The sequence below is a fragment of the Entelurus aequoreus genome, linkage group LG22 (genome assembly GCF_033978785.1).
Source record: "Entelurus aequoreus isolate RoL-2023_Sb linkage group LG22, RoL_Eaeq_v1.1, whole genome shotgun sequence".
In the NCBI taxonomy this organism is placed as follows: domain Eukaryota; kingdom Metazoa; phylum Chordata; class Actinopteri; order Syngnathiformes; family Syngnathidae; genus Entelurus; species Entelurus aequoreus.
Window position 1 is genome coordinate 2,443,426 of NC_084752.1, and position 23,248 is coordinate 2,466,673.

At 35.2% G+C, this 23,248-nt stretch overlaps 2 protein-coding genes across 5 annotated transcripts in view; one reads left to right on the forward strand and one right to left on the reverse strand.

Annotated features, from left to right (window-relative positions):
- LOC133639945 (centlein-like) overlaps nucleotides 1-23,248 on the forward strand; it is a 771,455-nt gene that overhangs the window by 385,570 nt on the left and 362,637 nt on the right. For all 3 annotated transcript variants that reach the window (XM_062033668.1, XM_062033669.1, XM_062033667.1), the window contains one exon: nucleotides 7,709-7,802. The gene's annotated coding sequence lies outside the window, so the exon portion shown is untranslated. The remainder of the gene's footprint in view (nucleotides 1-7,708; nucleotides 7,803-23,248) is intronic.
- bnc2 (basonuclin zinc finger protein 2) overlaps nucleotides 1-23,248 on the reverse strand; it is a 586,671-nt gene that overhangs the window by 377,005 nt on the left and 186,418 nt on the right. The window lies entirely within an intron of this gene.

Sequence of the window (23,248 nt, forward strand, 5' to 3'; positions counted from 1 at the left end):
GCAATGTTCACAGACTCTAGTATTTGGCTCTCTATTACATGCAATGGGACCATGATTTATGTTATCACTTGTTCACATTCTTGTATTTGTTACCTTCTTGAGACCTCCGATAAATGTCTCCCTCTAGTGCAATGATAAAAGTCGTCATTTTACTCAACGCAAGTCAAAATTTTACAAGAAAAACTGCACATTTGTGCAATATTGTGATAAAAGTTGGAATTTTACCTTCTTGAGACCTCCGAAAAATGTCTACCTCTAGTTTTATGATAAAAGTCGTCCTTTTACTCAAAGGCAAGTCAAAATTTTACAAGAAAAACTGCACATTTGTGCAATATTATGACGAAAGTTGGAATTTTACTCAATAACATTCGCAATTTTACAAGAAAAGTTTAAAATGTTGGCAATTTTCTGAAAAGAGTCGTTATTTGACTCCACAAAAGTCACAATTTTATAAGAAAACTTTTAAATTTTGGCAATATTATGATAATAATCGGAATTTTACTTGGCAAAATTATGACAAAAGTCAGCTGTTCACCTGGCGGTTTTTTTCTGGGATGAATAGGGAAGTCCTTCTTTAGCTGCCGTCTTGTTTTATCATATATTGCTGCCTTTGCACCTGTCAATGTTTACTTTTGTATGCACATTAAATCAACTAACAATCCTGACTTTGGAGCAATGTTCACAGACTCTAGTATTTGGCTCTCTATTACATGCAATAGGACCATGATTTATGTCATCACTTGTTCACATTCTTGTATTTGTTACCTTCTTGAGACCTCCGAAAAATGTCTACCTCTAGTACAATGATAAAAGTCGTCATTTTACTCAACGCAAGTCAAAATTTTACAAGAAAAACTGCACATTTGTGCAATATTATGATAAAAGTTGGAATTTTACCTTCTTGAGACCTCTGAAAAATGTCTACCTCTAGTATTATGATAAAAGTCGTAATTTTACTCAAAGCAAGTCAAAATTTTACAAGAAAAACTGCACATTTGTGCAATATTATGACGAAAGTTGGAATTTTACTCAATAACATTCGCAATTTTACAAGAAAAGCTTAAAATGTTGGCAATTTTATGAAAAGAGTTGTAATTTGACTCGACAAAAGTCACAATTTTATTAGAAAACTTTGAAATTTTGGCAATATTATGATAATAATCGGAATTTTACTTTGCAAAATTATGACAAAAGTCAGCTGTTCACCTAGCGGGTTTTTTCTGGGATGAATAGGGAAGTCCTTCTTTAGCTGCCGTCTTGTTTTATCATATATTGCTGCCTTTGCACCTGTCAATGTTTACTTTTGTATGCACATTAAATCAACTAACAATCCTGACTTTGGAGCAATGTTCACAGACTCTAGTATTTGGCTCTCTATTAGATGTAATGGTTTTCCTTATTGGGACCATGATTTCAGTCCTACTTTCCCTTGTTGATGTCTCAAGAAGGGTAGAAATACAAGCAGACACACACACAGTGAGACCATAGTGTCAGTAAGCAGGGGAGTGTCCCAGTGCAGGAATGCAGGCATGATAAGTTAGTGGAGGTATCAGGGGGGAGCGAGTTACAGCCAGACACCTAACAACACTCCACCCTGCTTCCGACTCCTCACTGACCGTTTTATCGCTCCTCTCCCTCCCTCCCTACTCCAAAACACTGCCTGCCTTGTGTCTGCTCGTCCCAGTCACAGTTGCGGTCGCTCCCCCTCCCCCCGCCAGTTATTCATGATAAGAGCCACCTTGCGCGGCAGAAGTAAACAGAATATAAACCAACTGTGAGACGGCGTTGTGTTGTCACATTGGCCCCAATATTAGACGGAATGTGGGAACGATGTGGATGGGGGGGGGGGGGGGGGAGGCACCAGACATTGAAACAACGTTGACAACTTGTTGAATTAGGTCCTGATGTTGAGCAACTCAAACCTAACGTTGAAACAACATGCTTTTTGACGACGTTTATTCAATGTCAGGTTGTGACGTTGATTTGACATTTGAAATGTGGTCATTTTCCAACCAATATTCTACAACACCCATACAACGTTGAAACAACATGCTTTTTGATGACGTTTATTCAATGTAGGTTGTGACTTAGATTTGACCATTGAATTTTGGTAATTTCCCAACCAATATTCTACAACACAAATACAACATTGAAACAAGATACTTTTTTTTTTTTTTGGATTAATTTATTTATTTAGATACTTTTTGATGACATTTAATCAATGTCAGGGTGTGAAGTTGATTTGACCATTGCCATTAGGTTATTTTATCAACTAATATTCTACAACACAAATACAACATTAAAACAAGATACTTTTTTTTAATTTTTTAATTAATTTATTAATTTAGATACGTTTTGATGACATTTAATCAATGTCAGGTTGTGACGTTGATTTGACCATTGAATTTTGGTCATTTTCCCAACCAATATTTTACAACACAAATACAACGTTGAAACAACGTGGGTTGTGACTTTGATTTGACCATTGAAATTTGGTCATTTTCCAACCAATATTCTACAACACAAATACAACATTGAAACAAGATACTTTTTTTTGTTTTTTTTTTGGATTAGTTTATTTATTTAGATACTTTTTGATGACATTTAATCAATGTCAGGGTGTGAAGTTGATTTGACCATTGCCATTTGGTTATTTTATCAACTAATATTCTACAACACAAATACAACATTAAAACAAGATACTTTTTTTAAATTTTTTTAAATTAATTTATTAATTTAGATACGTTTTGATGACATTTAATCAATGTCAGGTTGTGACGTTGATTTGACCATTGAATTTTGGTCATTTTCCCAACCAATATTCTACAACACAAATACAACATTGAAACAAGATACTTTTTTTTTTTTTTGGATTAATTTATTTATTTAGATACTTTTTGATGACATTTAATCAATGTCAAGGTGTGAAGTTGATTTGACCATTGCCATTTGGTTATTTTATCAACTAATATTCTACAACACAAATACAACATTAAAACAAGATACTTTTTTCTTTTTTTTTTGGATGAATTTATTAATTTAGATACGTTTTGATGACATTTAATCAATGTCAGGTTGTGACGTTGATTTGACCATTGAATTTTGGTCATTTCCCAACCAATATTCTACAACACAAATACAACATTGAAACAAGATACTTTTTTTTTTTTTTTTTTTGGATTAATTTATTTATTTAGATACTTTTTGATGACATTTAATCAATGTCAGGGTGTGAAGTTGATTTGACCATTGCCATTTGGTTATTTTATCAACTAATATTCTACAACACAAATACAACATTAAAACAAGATACTTTTTTTTATTTTATTTTATTTTTTAAATTAATTTATTAATTTAGATACGTTTTGATGACATTTAATCAATGTCAGGTTGTGACGTTGATTTGACCATTGAATTTTGGTCATTTTCCCAACCAATATTTTACAACACAAATACAACGTTGAAACAAAGTGGGTTGTGACTTTGATTTGACCATTGAATTTTGGTCATTTCCCAACCAATATTCTACAACACAAATACAACATTGAAACAAGATACTTTTTTTTTTTTTTTTTTTTTTTGGATTAATTTATTTATTTAGATACTTTTTGATGACATTTAATCAATGTCAGGGTGTGAAGTTGATTTGACCATTGCCATTTGGTTATTTTATCAACTAATATTCTACAACACAAATACAACATTAAAACAAGATACTTTTTTCTTTTTTTTTTGGATGAATTTATTAATTTAGATACGTTTTGATGACATTTAATCAATGTCAGGTTGTGACGTTGATTTGACCATTGAATTTTGGTCATTTCCCAACCAATATTCTACAACACAAATACAACATTGAAACAAGATACTTTTTTTTTTTTTTTTTTTGGATTAATTTATTTATTTAGATACTTTTTGATGACATTTAATCAATGTCAGGGTGTGAAGTTGATTTGACCATTGCCATTTGGTTATTTTATCAACTAATATTCTACAACACAAATACAACATTAAAACAAGATACTTTTTTTTATTTTATTTTATTTTTTAAATTAATTTATTAATTTAGATACGTTTTGATGACATTTAATCAATGTCAGGTTGTGACGTTGATTTGACCATTGAATTTTGGTCATTTTCCCAACCAATATTTTACAACACAAATACAACGTTGAAACAAAGTGGGTTGTGACTTTGATTTGACCATTGAATTTTGGTCATTTCCCAACCAATATTCTACAACACAAATACAACATTGAAACAAGATACTTTTTTTTTTTTTTTTTTTTTTGGATTAATTTATTTATTTAGATACTTTTTGATGACATTTAATCAATGTCAGGGTGTGAAGTTGATTTGACCATTGCCATTTGGTTATTTTATCAACTAATATTCTACAACACAAATACAACATTAAAACAAGATACTTTTTTTTTTTTTTTTCCTTTTTTTTAATTAATTTATTAATTTAGATACGTTTTGATGACATTTAATCAATGTCAGGTTGTGACGTTGATTTGACCATTGAATTTTGGTAATTTTCCCAACCAATATTTTACAACACAAATACAACGTTGAAACAACGTGGGTTGTGACTTTGATTTGACCATTGAAATGTGGTCATTTTATCAACTAATATTCTACAACACAAATACAACTTTGAAACAACATGCTTTTTGACAACGTTTAATCAGTGTTGGGTTGTGACGTTGATTTGACCATTGAATTTTGGTCATTTCCCAACCAATATTCTACAACACAAACACAACATTGTAACAAGATACTTTTTGATGACATTTAATCAATGTCAGGTTGTGACGTTGATTTGACCAATGAATTTTGGTCATTTTCCCAACCAATATTCTGCAACACAAACAACGTTGAAACAACATGCTTTTTGACGACGTTTATTCAATGTCAGGTTGTGACGTTGATTTGACCATTGAAATTTGGTCATTTCCCAACCAATATTGTACAACACAAATACAACGTGAGTTGTCACTAGGGATGATACTCGAAATCGGTTTTCCCGGTTGTTCGATAAGAAAAGAACCGAGTCCTCGGACTCGAATCCCTTTTTGAGAACCGGTACCCGTTATCGAGACCACTATAGTAAAGGAAAAGAGTTGGTTCTTTATTCGAATCCCTCGGAACGAATCCCGTCCCGACCAGAAATGCTCCGTGTGACATCACAAGAATTGACGTCATGTAGCTCAGTCATTAGGCGCAGATACCGAAAGCAGGAACAAAATGGACGGGAAAAAGCGCTCCAAGGTGTAATAAAGTTCAAAACAAAAGCTATAATCCAATGAATAACTTTACTGAGAGATTTGAGCAGGGTAAAACACATGACCAACACTTTTACCACCAACCGGAAACATAGCAACCAGGCTAGCAACGCACCTCCTTTACGGCAGCTGTCACAACGTTCTTAAAGCGACCGCAGCACATACATATATATACAACACTGCAGCACATACATATATATACAACACTGCAGCACATACATATATATACAACACTGCAGCACATACATATATATACAACACCGCAGCACATACATATATATACAACACTGCAGCACATACATATATATACAACACTGCAGCACATACATATATATACAACACATCTCCCTTTTTTAACTTTTGTTTTTCTTTCCTTGTAAACGTTACAAAATCACACTGTATATGTGTTGTCTGTCTAATTATAAATAATGCAGACGAGGCGTGTTGGCTGAGTTCTTGACGTTTACTTTCACAGCGTGCTCATAACCTCATTCTTAGCTGCCGGGTGACGACATGCAACAACACTTTTCGGGGCTACCGCGCATGCTCGTCACTCCCGTTGCATGCTGGGTAGTGTAGTTGTTATATTCCCTAGCTCAGGGGTCACCAACGTGGTGCCCGCGGGCACCAGGTAGCCCGTAAGGACCAGATGAGTAGCCCGCTGGCCTGTTCTAAAAATAGCTCAAATAGCAGCACTTACCAGTGAGCTGCCTCTATTTTCTATTTCTAAATTGTATTTATTTACTAGCAAGCTGGTCTCACTTTGCCCGACATTTTTAATTCTAAGAGAGACAAAACTCAAATAGAATTTGAAAATCCAAGAAAATATTTTAAAGACTTGGTCTTCACTTGTTTAAATAAATTCATTAATTTTTTTACTTTGCTTCTTATAACTTTCAGAAAGACAATTTTAGAGAAAAAATACAACCTCAAAAATGATTTTAGGATTTTTAAACACATATACCTTTTTACCTTTTAAATTCCTTAATCTTCTTTCCTGACAATTTAAATCAATGTTCAAGTAAATTTATTTTTTTTATTGTAAAGAATAATAAATACATTTTAATTTAATTCTTCATTTTAGCTTCTGTTTTTTCGACGAAGAATATTTGTGAAATATTTCTTCAAACTTATTATGATTAAAATTCAAAAAAATTATTCTGGCAAATCTAGAAAATCTGTAGAATCAAATTTAAATCTTATTTCAAAGTCTTTTGAATTTCTTCTAAAATTTTTGTTCTGGAAAATCTAGAAGAAATAATAATTAGTCTTTGTTAGAAATATAGCTTTGTCCAATTTGTTATATATTCTAACAGAGTGCAGATTGGATTTTAACCTATTTAAAACATGTCATCAAAATTCAAAAATTAATCTTAATCAGGAAAAATGACTAATGATGTTCCATAAATTCTTTTTTTAATTTTTTCAAAAAGATTCAAATTAGCTAGTTTTTCTCTTCTTTTTTTCGGTTGAATTTTGAATTTTAAAGAGTCGAAATTGAAGATAAACTATGTTTCAAAATGTAATTGTAATTTTTTTCGTGTTTTCTCCTCTTTTAAACCGTTCAATTAAGTGTAAATATCATTCATTATTAATAATAACATAGAGTTAAAGGTAAATTGAGCAAATTGGCTATTTCTGGCAATTTATTGAAGTGTGTATCAAACTGGTAGCCCTTCGCATTAATCACTACCCAGGAAGTAGCTCTTGCTTTCTAAAAGGTTGGTGACTCCTGCCCTAACAACACGCTTTTTGATGACGTTTATTCAATGTCAGGTTGTGACGTTGATTTGACCATTGAAATTTGGGTCATTTCCCAACTAATATTCTACAACACAAATACAACATTGAAACAACATGCTTGTTGATGATATTTAATCAATGTCAGGTTGTGAGGTTGATTTGACCACTGAAATTTGGTCATTTTATCAACTAATATTCTACAACACAAACATAACGTATAAACAACATGCTTTTGACGACGTTAATTCAATGTCAGGTTGTGAAGTTGATATGGCCATTGAAATTTGGTCATTTTATCAACCAATATTCTACAACACAAATACAACGTTGAAACAACATGCTTTTTGACGACGTTCATTCAATGTCAGGTTGTGATTTGGTTTTGACCATTGAAATTCGGTCATTTCCCAACCGACAACGTTGATCCAACGTTAGACACCGACGTCGTCTCAATTTCCTATTTTGCAACGTTGTTTCAAAGTCACTTTTAAAGGAGCTGTACGCATAATCAACGTTGCATCAATGTCTTGTGCCTGCTGGGTACAATCCTGGCCACGTCACTCACAAACCGTTTTTGTTGCTGGGAAATGCCAAAAAAAAGACACGTTCCAATTGTTCCGACCTTGCTAGGGTTCAGTCGTTTGAAAACACTATTTCATATCAATCATTTTTTACAGATCATCTTCAAGTCGCCACGGACTACAAAGGCGGGTGCACGCAAATTTTTCCGATTTATGCAGATCCCAAATACAGATCAGCAAGTACCAGAAGGTAAGACAAGTTGCTTTTGCATAATATTGCATAACAAAACGCCAGATAGTATGTCTTACCTTATACACACACCATAATAATACTCCTATTTTTAATGCGCCGACAACTCATCAAGCGGTGTGGCTTCATAGCTCACCAAAGTCCTACTAAAACATTTTGATAGATTTTTGAGCGCCGTGTGTAATGTTCTATATTTTCAATTGAACACATAAAATGTTGGGCGTTGTTTACTTGAGTCATATTGCCATCATAGTGCAGTCTACACGTATCTCTTATGTTTGACTGCCATCTACTGGTCACACTTATCATTACACCATGCACCAAATAAAATTGCTTCCAGGTCGGTATGCAAAACCAGAATTATTCCGTACATTAGGCGCACCGTCTAGTTTTGAGGGGGGGAAAAAATGATTTTAAGTGCGCCTTATAGTCCGGAAAATACGGTACTTCCTTGCTAGGCACCACTCTGCAGCCTACACACTACTGCCACCCAGTGACTTGGAGCTGCCAATATAATACTTGCAAATGAAACCTATAAATAAAGAAAAGTAAAGAACCAAAGATTTATTTTAGTACACATCTTGAGCACAGTAGAGAGGTATGCCGTGTGGTTGTTTAAAGATAATATATATTTTAAAATGTGTAGCAAAGCCTGCTGGTATAGACACCTCTCCTTCCGTGAGGTTGGACATAGAGTATAGACGGGGCGGGTCAGAGGTGGTATGGTATGGTGTCCATAAAGGAGAAGATGTTTCCTTCATGACGTTCAATTGCAACCGATGTAGCAAACAACTAAAGAAGATGATTTATTTTTCTCACATTTGTTTGGATAGTGGATAATATTCATCAAACTAATATGACAGAGGTGTGCGTGTCGCTGAATGGGCGAAGCGGTACGAGCTTAGCATTTTACAACTTGAGCCTCACTAAAGCAGCATTAGTCACTAACACTAACTAAATGGCGGACACATACCCATGAAAATATGGAGTTGCTGCTGATGGTGTGTTTGACGGAGATGCAGCTCGTAGGAGATGCTATAGAAATCTGCTTTTTTTTATGTAAATGCTGTTAATTATTATTACATTACGTCATAAAACTATTGCAGTTTTTTGCAATGCATTGTATTGTAATTGCTTTTGATACAGAATTCCTTATTTAGGCGCTTGTTTTTCTTTTTTAAAAGCATGTTGCATGTCACAATATTATGTCAGACCCACTCGACGTACATTGCATCCGATCTCCCCTAGAGGGGGTGTGGGGGGGAGGGCGGGGGGTCACCCACATCTGCGGTCCTCTCCAAGGTTTCTCATAGTCATTCACATTGACATCCCACTGGGTTGTGAGTTTTTCCTTGCCCTTATGTGGGCTCTGTACCGAGGATGTCGTCGTGGCTTGTGCAGCCCTTTGAGACACTTGTGATTTAAGGGCTATATGAATAAACGTTGATTGACATTGATTAAATGTAATAAGAAAAACAGGACATAACAGCATATCATTAGCTCATTTTTAAATGTTACATTAAAAAATGGGACATTTAATTTTTCCAATTAGTGATTTTCCTTAAAAAAAAAAAAAAGGGGATTACTCCCTGTATGTGTATATATATTTATATGTATGTACGTATGTATGTGTATATATATATATATATATATATATATATATATATATATATATATATATATATATATATATGTATATATATATATATATATATATATATATATATATATATATATATATATATATATATATATGTATATATGTATCTGTTTATATTTGATTTTATTTCTGATTATTATTATTATTAATGTATTATTTCCTTCTTTTTTCTTTTTTTTCCTGTTTATTTAATCGATGTATTTGTAGATATTACTTTGTTGTTTTTTTTTGTTTCTTTCTTTTTTGGGGGGGGGTGGGTGGGTGGTATGGATGGGATATAAACACAAATATTTTGACATTATGGGGAAAAAATAGATGTATGATTAATGTGAATATGATGTAATGGATAGGAATGTCTGATGCTGGATGTCAATAAAAATTAAAAAAAAGGGGAAAAAATAAAAATAAAATAAAACATGAGATTTGATTTCTTAGCAGTTCATATTTATTAACACACAAAAAGCACGGAAAATGGGTACTGCGGAAAATACCGTTATCGATTCCAGTTTATTTATCCGTATTGCATGCATGCCTTCTTTGAACCTATAGGGGGCACCACAAAAAATGCATTTGCAGTCATGGAAAAAAAGGACAGTCCTGAACAACACTCCGTGGTTTTGAGGGAGGTGTTTCGCCAAACACGTTTCTAATATCCGCACTAGGCCTCTCTCTTTTTTTTTTGTCAGTGTTTCCTCCCTTTTTTTACCTCATGATCCCACATAGTCACCGGGTCATGGTGACCGCTGTTGCACCAAACACACACACACACACACACACACACACACACACACACACACACACACACACACACACACACAGAAAGAAAGGCACAAAACATAAGCAGCCCCAAAGCAATCTAATATTAATCTGGTGAACGCAATAAAGGGACTGTTATTATTTCCTCAATTTGAGAATACAACCATTTCCTTGTTGGAACCGTACTTATGACTTGGAATGGGGGCCATGCAATGTCCACTGCAGAGGACGTCGGTTCTCATCAGCACCGACATAGGTCCGCTGGAACTAGTCCACATATTTAGTATGACACTGGTAAACCTGTCAAATGAATTGAGAACAGTAGAAAATAACTTCATTCCTTGGAGGATAATTAGTGGGTCTCCACTGACTTGGAAGAAAATCAACTGATTTGATCAAAGTGCGGCAATTTGCGAGCCAATTTCTCTGCTTATTTCTTGTCTTAGTCACATATATCACATATATCCAGCCTGCGGCACCTTCAGTTCGAGGGTTTTATCAGCCGAGGGGGGAGTTGTTCCGCAGCAAGTCTTTAAAGGCCTACTGAAATGATTTTTTTTTATTTAAACGGGAATAGCAGATCCATTCTATGTGTCATACTTGATCATTTCGCGATATTGCCATATTTTTGCTGAAAGGATTTAGTAGAGAAAATCGACGATAAAGTTCGCAACTTTTGCTCGCTGATAACAAAAAGCCTTGCCTGTAGCGGAAGTAGCGTGACGTCACAGGAGCTAGTATTCCTCACAATTCCCCGTTGTTTACAATGGAGCGAGAGAGATTTGGAGCGACAAAGCGACGATTACCCCATTAATTTGAGCGAGGCAGTGATGGACGTATCTTTTTTCGCTCTGACCGTAACTTAGGTACAAGCTGGCTCATTGGATTCCACACTCTCTCCTTTTTCTATAGTAGATCACGGATTTGTATTTTAAAGCACCTCCGATACTATATCCTCTTGAAAATGAGAGTCGAGCACGCGAAATGGACATTTAAAGTGACTTTTATCTCCACGACAATACATCGGTGACACACTTAGCTACTGAGCTAACGTGATAGCATCGTTCTCAAATGCAGATAGAAACAAAAGAAATAAATCCCTGACTGGAAGGATAGACAGAAGATCAACAATACTATTAAACCATGGACATGTAACTACACGGTTAAAAATTCTCAGCCTGGTAAGGCTTAACAATGCTAACGACGCTGAGGCTAATTTAGCAACTTAGCAACCGGACCTCACAGAACTATGATAAAAACATTAGCGCTCCACCTACGCCAGCCAGCCCTCATCTGCTCATCAACAGCCGTGCTCACCTGCGTTCCAGCGATCGACGGCACGACGAAGGACTTCATCCGCGGCAAGCATCGGCTAGGCGTAGTAAGTAGTCCTTGTTGTGTTGCTGTAAGTATTGTACTTAGCCGCTAATACACCGATCCATCCCACCTACAACTTTCTTCTTTGCAGTCTCCATTGTTCATTAAACAAATTGCAAAAGATTCACCAACACAGATGTCCAGAATACTGTGGAATTTTGTCGAAGAAAACAAGAGGTTTTTGTATCGGGTCGATGGGTTCCAACCACTTCCGTGGATTTTGTGACGTCACGCGCATAAATCATATCCAAAGGAGTTTTTCAACCGGAAGTGTGGCGGGAAATTTAAAATGTCACTTTCTAAGTGAACCCGGCCGTATTGGCATGTGTTGCAATGTTAAGATTTCATCATTGATATATAAACTATCAGACTGCGTGGTCGCTAGTAGTGGCTTTCAGTAGGCCTTTAACGATGCCTCAACGGACGTTTATTTAAGCAAAGGAGAAAGCACTACAGGGACACAAGCCGATGAAGGATGCTCCCATTGCCGGTGTGTGCTAATGCTAGCAGTGACTGCGTGAAGCCACTGCACGTTTATCACTCTGATACTCCCAGTGTGCTCAACAATGGCATAAATATTAGCTGAAGATAAAATTATTTTTATTTTTCTGTGTTTTATCGTAGCAACATGGTGGTTAACGTTTTGGAACGGGCATCAACGAGACTTTAGTGTGTGTGTGTGTGAGTGTGTGTGCGTGTTGACATTTAGGCTTGCAGAAATGTTGTTTGGATAAAACAGAGATTGTTATTTATATATATATATATATATATATATATATATATATATATATATATATATATATATATATATATATATATATATATATATATATATATATATATATATATATATATATATATATATATCAGTATATATCAGTATATACATGTATGTATATATATATATATATATATATATATCAGTATATATCAGTATATACATGTATGTATGTATGTATGTATATATGTATATATATATATATATATTTATATATATATATATATATATATATATATATATATATATATCAGTATATACATGTATGTATGTATGTATATATATATATATATATATATATATATATATATATCAGTATATACATGTATGTATGTATGTATATATATATATATATCAGTATATACATGTATGTATGTATGTATGTATATATGTGTATGTGTATATATATATATATGTATATACAGTATATATATACATATATATATATGAATATGTATATATACTGTATGTATATATATATGTTTATATATGTGTGTATATATATATTATATATATGTTTATGTATATATATATATATATATATATATATATATATATATATATATATATATATATATATATATATATACTGTATGTATATATATATGTTTATATATGTGTGTATATATATATTATATATATGTTTATGTATATATATGTGTATATATATATATATATATGTTTATATATATATATATATATATATATATATATATATATATATATATATATATATATATATATATATATATATATATATATATATATATATATATATATATATATATATATATATATATATATAGTGTCTTCAAAGTGTGCGTTTTCTAAATTAAAATATCTCCGCTGATAAAATCCTCGAAAAAAGTCCCTCTTTTAGGAAAAAAACCTGCACTTTTAAGACACTATTATTTATATTTATATATATATATATATGTATATATATATATATATGTATATATATGTATATATATATATATATATGTATATATATATATATATGTATATGTATATATATGTGTATATATATATATATACATATGTATATATATATATATGTATATATATATATACACATTTATATAATAGTGTCTTCAAAGTGTGCAGTTTTATATAATATATATATATATATATATATATATATATATATATATATATATATATATATATATATATATATATATATATATATATATATATATATATATATAAATAGTGCCTTCAAAGTGTGCAATTATTTTTATATATATATATATATATATATATATATATATATATATATATATATATATATATATATATATATATATATACATATATATATTTTATATATATATATATTTTATATATATATATAATAGTGTCTTCAAAGTGCGCTGTATTTTTTACTAAATATATATAGATAGATATATGTATAGATATATAGGTATAGATATAAATATATACATAATAGTGTCTTCAAAGTGTGCTTTTTTTTTTTTTCTTCCTAAAATGGGGACTTTTGTCCAGGCTAGAAGTAATTATTAATGTTTACTTTGAATATTATGTGCAGCTCCGCTTCACTGTACAAACTTTTCGGTTTAAGAACCTTGTTCAAAAAACAATTAAGTTCGTACATCGAGGTTCCACTGTGTGCGTAAATGTGCATGAGGGACTCCAATTACCCGGTGCCTAGTACCTGTTTGGTACCTAGTACCTGCCTAGTACCTGTTTGGTTGCAACACACAACCTCACAAGCCTCAGAGGACCTGGCTGGCTTGTTATTGATTTATCAGGGCGTTGAGCGGCTGAGTCACGCTATGTAACGCTTTTGAACGGACGTTAAAAAAGAAGTTTCACAATGTGAGAAGTGAAGGAGCCATCCCCGCGCTCCAGTCATTGACGTACGGCTAATAAGGAGAGCAACATTTCATAAGATCTGCTGACACAGACGAGGGATGAGGGCCACTTTTCTCGCCCTGATCCAGCATCAGTACTTCCTGTAAATCATCTCACGGCCGAAGCCAGCTTAAACACAAAAATGGTCTTTAATGGACAAGACGAGCAGCCGTCCTAGTAAATTCCGCTGAGACCGGGGATGGCTTTTCTAGCCTCCCTTTCAAATGAGAGAGTGCCGCCTGTCTCCCTCAAGAGGCCTGTCGACTAAGGTCTGAGCGACTAATAACAGTGCGGTGGCGCGCGCATCCCTTTTAGCCCGTCACGACTTAAGTGGCTGGAAGAAGCGGCGACGGGGGTGACAAGCGGATGCGCGGTAAATTGTCTGAACCAGGTGGAGTGGTGTCTCCGCACATGGGGGTAGGTGGTGTTTGAGGGCCACGGTCCAACGCCCCCGACAGGTTTACCATCAACGACAACAGGCCCGCGCCCAATCGGCGGTCAACCTCTTCACCGTCATCAGTGCGGCCCCATTGAACACGTCACGGCCAAATGAGAGGGCTGTCCCGTCGCGGAACCACTGTCAACACCCGACGTGTGTAGGCGGAAGTGACGGGAGGGAGAAACCAACTCGAGACAACCTTCGGATTAACAGTGAATTGTTGGCGACGGCGGCGTAAGTAGTAGGGGTGTAACGGTACACAAAAATGTCGGTTCGGTACGTACCTCGGTTTAGAGGTCACGGTTCGGTTCATTTTCGGTACAGTAAGAAAACAACAAAATATACATTTTCTGGTTATTTATTTACCAAATTTGCAAAATCTTCCATCAAAAATATTTTTCTTAGTGTAATATTTGATGTGAAGTAATGGGAACCTTGGATAGGTCAATAATTCATAATAACATTGATTTTGATTAGGGATGTCCGATAATGCCTTTTTGCCGATATCCGATATTGTCCAACTCTTGAATTACAGATACCGATATCAACCGATACCGATAACGATATCAACCGATACCGATATATACAGTCGTGGAATTAACACATTATTATTAGAGATGTCCGATAATATCGGCCTGCCGATATCGGACAATATGTGCGTTAAAATGTAATATCGGAAATTATCGGTATCGGTTTTTTTATTATCGGTATCGTTTTTTTTTGTTTGTTTTTTTTTATTTTATTTTTTTTATTAAATCCACATAAAAAACACAAGATACACTTACAATTAGTGCACCAACCCAAAAAACCTCCCTCCCCCATTCACACTCATTCACACAAAAGGGTTGTTTCTTTCTGTTATTAATATTCTGCTTCCTACATTATATATCAATATATATCAATACAGTCTGCAAGGGATACAGTCCGTAAGCACACATGATTGTGCGTGCTGCTGCTCCACTAATAGTACTAACCTTTAACAGTTAATTTTCATTCATTACTAGTTTCTATGTAACTGTTTTTATATTGTTGTACTTTCTTTTTTATTCAAGAAAATGTTTTTAATTTATTTATCTTATTTTACTAATTTTTTTAAAAAGTACCTTATCTCCACCATACCTGGTTGTCCAAATTAGGCATAATAATGTGTTAATTCCACGACTGCATATATCGGTTGATATCGGTATCGGTTGATATCAGTATCGGTAATTAAAGAGTTGGACAATATCGGATATCGGCAAAAAGCCATTATCGGACATCCCTAATTATTATGCCTAATTTGGACAACCAGGTATGGTGAAGATAAGGTCTTTTTTTTTTTAAATTAATAAAATAAATTAAGATAAATAAATTAAAAACATTTTCTTGAATAAAAAAATAAAGTAAAACAATATAAAAACAGTTACATAGAAACTAGTAATTAATGAAAATGAGTAAATTAAGTGTTAAAGGTTAGTACTATTAGTGGAGCAGCAGCACGCACAATCGTGTGCTTACGGACTGTATCCCTTGCAGACTGTATTGATATATATTGATATATAATGTAGGAAGCAGAATATTAATAACAGAAAGAAACAACCCTTTTGTGTGAATGAGTGTGAATGGGGAAGGGAGGTTTTTTGGCTTGGTGCACTAATTGTAAGTGTATCTTGTGTTTTTTATGTGGATTTAATTAAAAAAAAAGAAAGAAAAAAAACGATACTGTTAATAAAAAAAACGATACAGATAATTTCCGATATTACATTTTGAAGCATTTATCGGCCGATAATATCGGCCTGCCGATATTATCGGCCGATAAATGACATATCTAATGACATCTCTAGTTATTTATTTACCAAATTTGCAAAATCTTCCACCAAAAATATTTTTCTTAGTGTAATATTTGATGTGAAGTAATGGGAACCTTGGATAGGTCAATAATTCATAATAACATTGATTTTGATTAGGGATGTCCGATAATGCCTTTTTGCCGGTATCCGATATTCCGATATTGTCCAACTCTTTAATTACCGATACCGATATCAACCGATGACGATATCAACCGATACCGACATATACAGTCGTGGAATTAACACATTATTATGCCTAATTTGGACAACCAGGTATGGTGAAGATAAGGTCCTTTTTAAAAAAAATTATAAAATAAATTAAGATAAATAAATTAAAAACATTTTCTTGTATAAAAAAATAAAGTAAAACAATATAAAAACAGTTACATAGAAACTAGTAATGAATGAAAATGAGTAAAATGAAGTGTTAAAGGTTAGTACTATTAGTGGAACAGCAGCACGCACAATCATGTGTGCTTACGGACTGTATCCCTTGCAGACTGTATTGATATATATTGATATATAATGAAGGGAATAAGCGGTAGAAAATGGATGGATGGATGTAGGAAGCAGAATATTAATAACAGAAAGAAACAACCCTTTTGTGTGAATGAGTGTGAATGGGGGAGGGAGGTTTTTTGGCTTGGTGCACTAATTGTAAGTGTATCTTGTTTTTTATGTTGATTTAATAAAAAATAAAAAATATTATTCTTATTACTATTCTTTATCAATATTAGTATGATTATTACATTATAAGGCTTAACACACTCAAAATCTTACCATTACCATTGTTTTCTGCACTTGCCTGCCGTCTCCGCATACATAAAACGAAACGTAACAAAAAAACGAGTGCAATGTAGTTCAATCAATTGTTCATCTTATAATTAATCTTTATCAATACTTATTATTATTAATATTCTGCTTTCGCAAACTCAAAATCTTGCCATGTCTTGCAAGCAATGTGTACATATGTTCATCAAACACCATGTAAAAGACGCACAGGTCAACAGCAATTTAGGTTTTCAGGTCCCATTTTGGGGGAATTTGGTCTGGTTCCATTTTTCCTAAGCACAAATTGTATTTTGTCGGTGTCGCGGGCCAATTAAAAACGAGCTGCGGGCCGCAAATGGCCCCCGGGCCACACTTTGGACACCCCTGTTGTAAGTGTATCTTGTGTTTTTTTATGTTGATTTAATTAAAAAATAAAAATATTTTTTTTAACTTTTTTTCCTCTTTTTTTTTTACATTTTTTTTTTTACATTTTTTTTTTTACATTTCTTGTGCGGCCCGGTACCAATCGATCCACGGACCGGTACCGGGCCATGGCCCGGTGGTTGGGGACCATTACTTTAGGACAGTGGTCCCCAACCACCGGGCCGCGGCCCGGTACCGATCCGCGGAACGATTGGTACCGGGCCGCACAAGAAATAAAAAAAATAAAAAAGTTTTTAAAAAAAAGTTAAAAAAAAAAACATTTTGATCTATATTGATATATAATCTATATATTGTGTTTTTTATGTTGATTTAATAAAAAACAAAAACAATATTTTTTGTTTGTTTTTTTATAATTTTTTTGTTTTTAATTTCTTGTGCGGCCAACCAATCGATCCACGGACCGGTACCGGGCCGTGGCCCGGTGGTTGGGGACCATTACTTTAGGGCAGTGGTCCCCAACCACCGGGCCGCGGCCCGGTACCGATCCGCGGACCGATTGGTACCGGGCCGCACAAGAAATAAAATTTTTAAAAAAGTAAAAAAAAAAAAGTAAAAAAATAAAACATTTTGATCTATATTGATATATAATCTATATATTGTGTTTTTTATGTTGATTTAATAAAAAACAAAAACAATATTTTTTGTTTGTTTTTTTATAATTTTTTTGTTTTTAATTTCTTGTGCGGCCAACCAATCGATCCACGGACCGGTACCGGGCCGTGGCCCGGTGCTTGGGGACCATTACTTTAGGGCAGTGGTCCCCAACCACCGGGCCGCGGCCCGGTACCGATCCGCGGACCGATTGGTACCGGGCCGCACAAGAAATGTAAAAAAAAAAATGTAAAAAAATTTGATATATATTGATATATAATCTATATATTGTGTTTTTTATGTTGATTTAATAAAAAACAAAAAAAATGTTTTTTTTTTTGTTTTTTTTAATTTTTTTAAATTAAATTTCTTGTGCGGCCCGGTACCAATCGATCCACGGACCGGTACCAGGCCGTGGCCCGGTGGTTGGGGACCATTACTTTAGGGCAGTGGTCCCCAACCACCGGGCCGCGGCCCGGTACCGATCCGCGGACCGATTGGTACCGGGCCGCACAAGAAATTTAAAAAAAAATTATTATTAAAATAAATAAATAAATAAAAAAAATTGTTTTTTATTAAATCAACATAAAAAACACAATATATAGATTATATATCAATATAGATCAATACAGTCTGCAGGGATACAGTCCGTAAGCACACATGATTGTATTTCTTTATGAAAAAAATAAATAAATAAAATAAAATAAAATACAATAAAATAAAATAAAATAAAATACAATTTTCAAGCTTTGACCGGTCCACAGCTACAAAAAGGTTAGGGACCACTGCTTTAGGAGACCTGTTTTTTTGTCCCCATACCGTCAGAGGTCCCCTAAAGGTGACTGTGTAAACAGGGCGATATCCCCATAAAGTAAGCATTGCCAGAACACACACACACACACACACACGCACACACAGACACAACAACTTCCTGTGTGTGCGCCCATAAATCAGTGCGCTCACAAGACAAAGAATGTGACAGTGGGAGCCGCAGAAGTCTTCTGAACTCGGCCTGATCATTGCCAAAGTGCCTTGAGGAAGAAGGGAAGGGGGCTGCTGACAAAGATGGAATAAGCCCCCACCCAGCCCCCCAACCCCCAGGTAGAAAAATAAGTGAGCAGTGCAGGTCACATCTGAGGACCAGCGCCCCCTCATGAGGGAACATTCCTGGGGCTCCACCACTCTGGGCATTAATCCCCTACAGCTGTGCTGCTAATACACTTTTCACAAACAAGTGATCACCCAGCCAAGGACTCTCATATGCATGCAAACCCGGTGGCTGCTACGTAGCGGGGACACATAAACAAGAAGACAGAAAAGACCCTCTGGCGGTGCCCCCCGGAGGCGGCCCCGGCATCAAGCGGGACCTCGGGATAGGCCGAGACGACCGCGCTCTCCTTTTCCTGCGCTGCTCTTTCGCTTCATATTTAATAGCGAGACGTACACCCTCGGAATAATTTACAGGGGGAAGAGGCCCCTGTGAAAGCCATGAATTATAGAGGACATGATGTATAGGCGATGGAGACATACCACAGTCCTTCTCCACCGTGGCACCTCCGACGTCGGAACACCCACTGAGGTCGTGCAATTTGGAATACGTGCAAAAGTCGAGCTCTCTTTGACCACATGACCATTCGTTACCAAGCGCATAGCGTCCACCACAGTGGACATGTCTGCTTTGCGTCACGGTTCTCCGGACTATCTAGAGCAGTGGTTCTTAACCTTGTTGGAGGTACCGTACCACACTAGTGTCAAATGCGCATTCACCGAACCCTTTAGTGAAAAATAAAAATGTAGTTTTTTTCAAATTCAAGACAAAGTTATATGTTTTTTTTTTACTGGTGCACCAAATGAAGCGTGCATGAACATCACCTTGTTCCAAGAACAAAACCAACACAGTGCATGAACTCACAACAAATGACTGTCAGGTTCAAACACCCAACTATCTATTACACAAGACAAAAAGAAGGAATCAGGCAGAGACAGAGCTGAATTTCGCTCATGAGGAGAGACGTATGGGGCTGTAGGAATGATGTTTGATAAGAAATTATCGTGTTTGAGTCCATTATCGAATCCTCTTATCGAACCGATTCCTTTTCGATTCTCTTATCGAACCCAGATAGGTTGTTGTATATGGAAAAAAAACCACAATATTTGGTTTAACAAAAGCTCACTTTTATTTTATAAGAAACAAATAAAATAAATAAATATTGACTGTTGTTACCCCCCTAAAAAATAAAATAAAATAAATAAATATTGACTGTTGTTACCCTCCTAAAAAAATAAAATAAAATAAATAAATATTGACTGTTGTTACCCAAAGTATATTACGTGGGATTTTTCAGAAAAACAAATATATACAGTAACACAAAAGCAACCTGTTTCTGTGATCACTATAGGTGTATAAATAATAATATAGTGTTAAATAAAATCAGTCCCTTGGGCACGAAACTGAAAATAATACAGCTCTCCAAAAAGTGCACTTCTGCTGCTATTGGAACATCCTTCTGGGGTCCATCAGTGTGGCCTCCTCCAGGAATGACTCCACGACACCTTTCTCTAACCTTCAGGTTATGTACGGCCTGAACATGTTTCATCATGCTTGTTGTACTTCCCCCCCTTACATGAGAGCGAAGCCTGGCAATAATTGCAGATAGCCGTTTCCTCGTCGTATTTTTTTTGTAAAATGAAGCCATGCCTTGAGGCGTTTTTTCCGGTCCATTGTTGTTGCTGCTTCTGTATCTGCCGCCTAATGACTGAGCTATGCCATTTCCTGGGACGTGCCACAGGGCATTTCCTGTGGGACGGGATTCGTTCCCAGGGATTCGAATAAAGAACCAACTCTTTTTCTTTACTATAGTGGCCTCGATAACGGGAACCGGTTCTCAAAAAGGGATTTGAGTCCATGGAATCGTTTCTTTTCTTATCGAACGGTTCTTTTCTTATCGAACAACCGGGAGAACCGGTTTCAAGCATCATCCCTATTGGGCTGTACACTCAGTTACAGTTTCCCCCTACGCTCTACGCTAAGGTACAGTCCCACGTGCTCCTCTATTTATTCGGGAAGTCCCGAGTTAACATCACTGAGGCTGCTTCTGAAGGGAGGGGTAATGCAAGCAGCCCCAGTTAGACACAATACGTGATTATTCAGAATGGAAATGTGCTGACAGTCGTGATTTCGCCCTGTCTCTGCTTTGTCTGCGTTGAGGTACTCGATGCCCGTCCTTGGCTGTCAGCAGGCAGGGTCCGGAAACAAACTGCTGACGCGAGACCACTCGCAAAGCAAGATTACAAGTTGTGCCTTTGCACAGATGGAAAAGTACAACTTCAGCGCAGTTGATAATAACTACAGCAACGGCCTTTAAGCATACCGTATTTCCTTGAATTGGCGCAGGGAATATAGTATTCGCACGTCTAGAATTACTGCCGGGTCAAACTCGTTTTTCAAAATAATTAACGCATGCTTGGCCTTATCGCCGGTTTATTATTGAAGCTGGATCAAATTCGTTTCGCAAAATATTAATTTTATTATCGCATGTCTATAATTTTCGCCGGGTCTAACTCGTTTCGCAAAATATTTAACATATGGCTAGAACTTCCACCGGGTCAAATTCGTTACGTCACGAGTGACGCATCTGTCCTCATTTTCAAAATGGAGGAAGCTCCTTTCAGATTGAGTGAGCCTATGGCTTTGCACTTTGTTTATATTATAAATATGTTTTTTTGCATTCTATTTTAGTTACTTTGAATTTATAACCCCCTGGCGCTGCTTTGTATTCTTTTTGTACTGTTTTGTACTACTTTTGTACTTATTTGATTGTTGAAATGTTGAAATGTATAAATAAAACTTTAAAAAAAAAAAATTAAAAAAAAAAGGAAGCTGCTTTCAGTAGTTTACAATCGCACAAAGGAAAAAAGATACAGAGCTTTTCAGTAGGATTTAAGGTCCAAGCTATTGAATACCGGTACAGTATGCTAAAGAGAACAGTAAGCAGCTATGTTTTATTAATATACCGTAGCTGCGTGTGTGAAATACTGTATAAGTCATTAAATGACTCCCGCCTCCTGGTGGTAGAGGGCGCTAGTGATCCTTCTTGCGACTTCCGGTACTGCAGAAGAAGTGAACACACGCAGCAACAGATTTTTTTTCTTTTAACAAGGATTACATACCGGTATCTAAAATAAAACAGTTTTCTAAACTGGACTTTCAATCGAAGCAGGATGTAATAATTAAAGGAATATCTCCATCGAAACAGAGACTTTTAAAACTGAAGAAAGAAAACAAGGAAGACTTCTATAAACAAGTTATCGATGCTTTTGGTCAGAAGGAGCTGCAAATGGACTCCATTTATAAGTACAGGTAAGACCATAATAACGTTTTTTTTAATTAAATGTGCTTTTCATGATGGTATGCTTACATCACACTCAAAGCGCACGCCTAAATTTTATGGATTCCTTTTGGTAAACGCCGGAGTGAGAAGAGGTTTTAAAATAATTACCGCATGCACGGCCATCCCGCCGGTTTCCGGTAACCGCAGGTGTGACAGGAGGTTTTAAATTAATTAACGCCCCTGCGGCTATTCAAGGAAATACGGTAAGAGTTGTGTGATAACTTATACATAATTATTCTAACATTTACACACCTGCAAATCAGATGGAAAATTAAAGGGAACATTGTATTTGGTGAGCGCCGTTTTGTCCTACTAATTTTGGCGGTCCTTGAACTGACCGCAGTTTGTTTACATGTATAACTTTCTTCAACGATGCTACAGAAAGACATATTTTATGCCACTCATTCTTTGTCTCATTTTGTCCACCAAACTTTTTATGCTGTGCGCGAACGCACAGAGGGGAACTTTGTTGATGTTATTGACTTGTTTGGAGTGGTAATCAGACATATTTGGCAAGCTAATCGATGCTAAC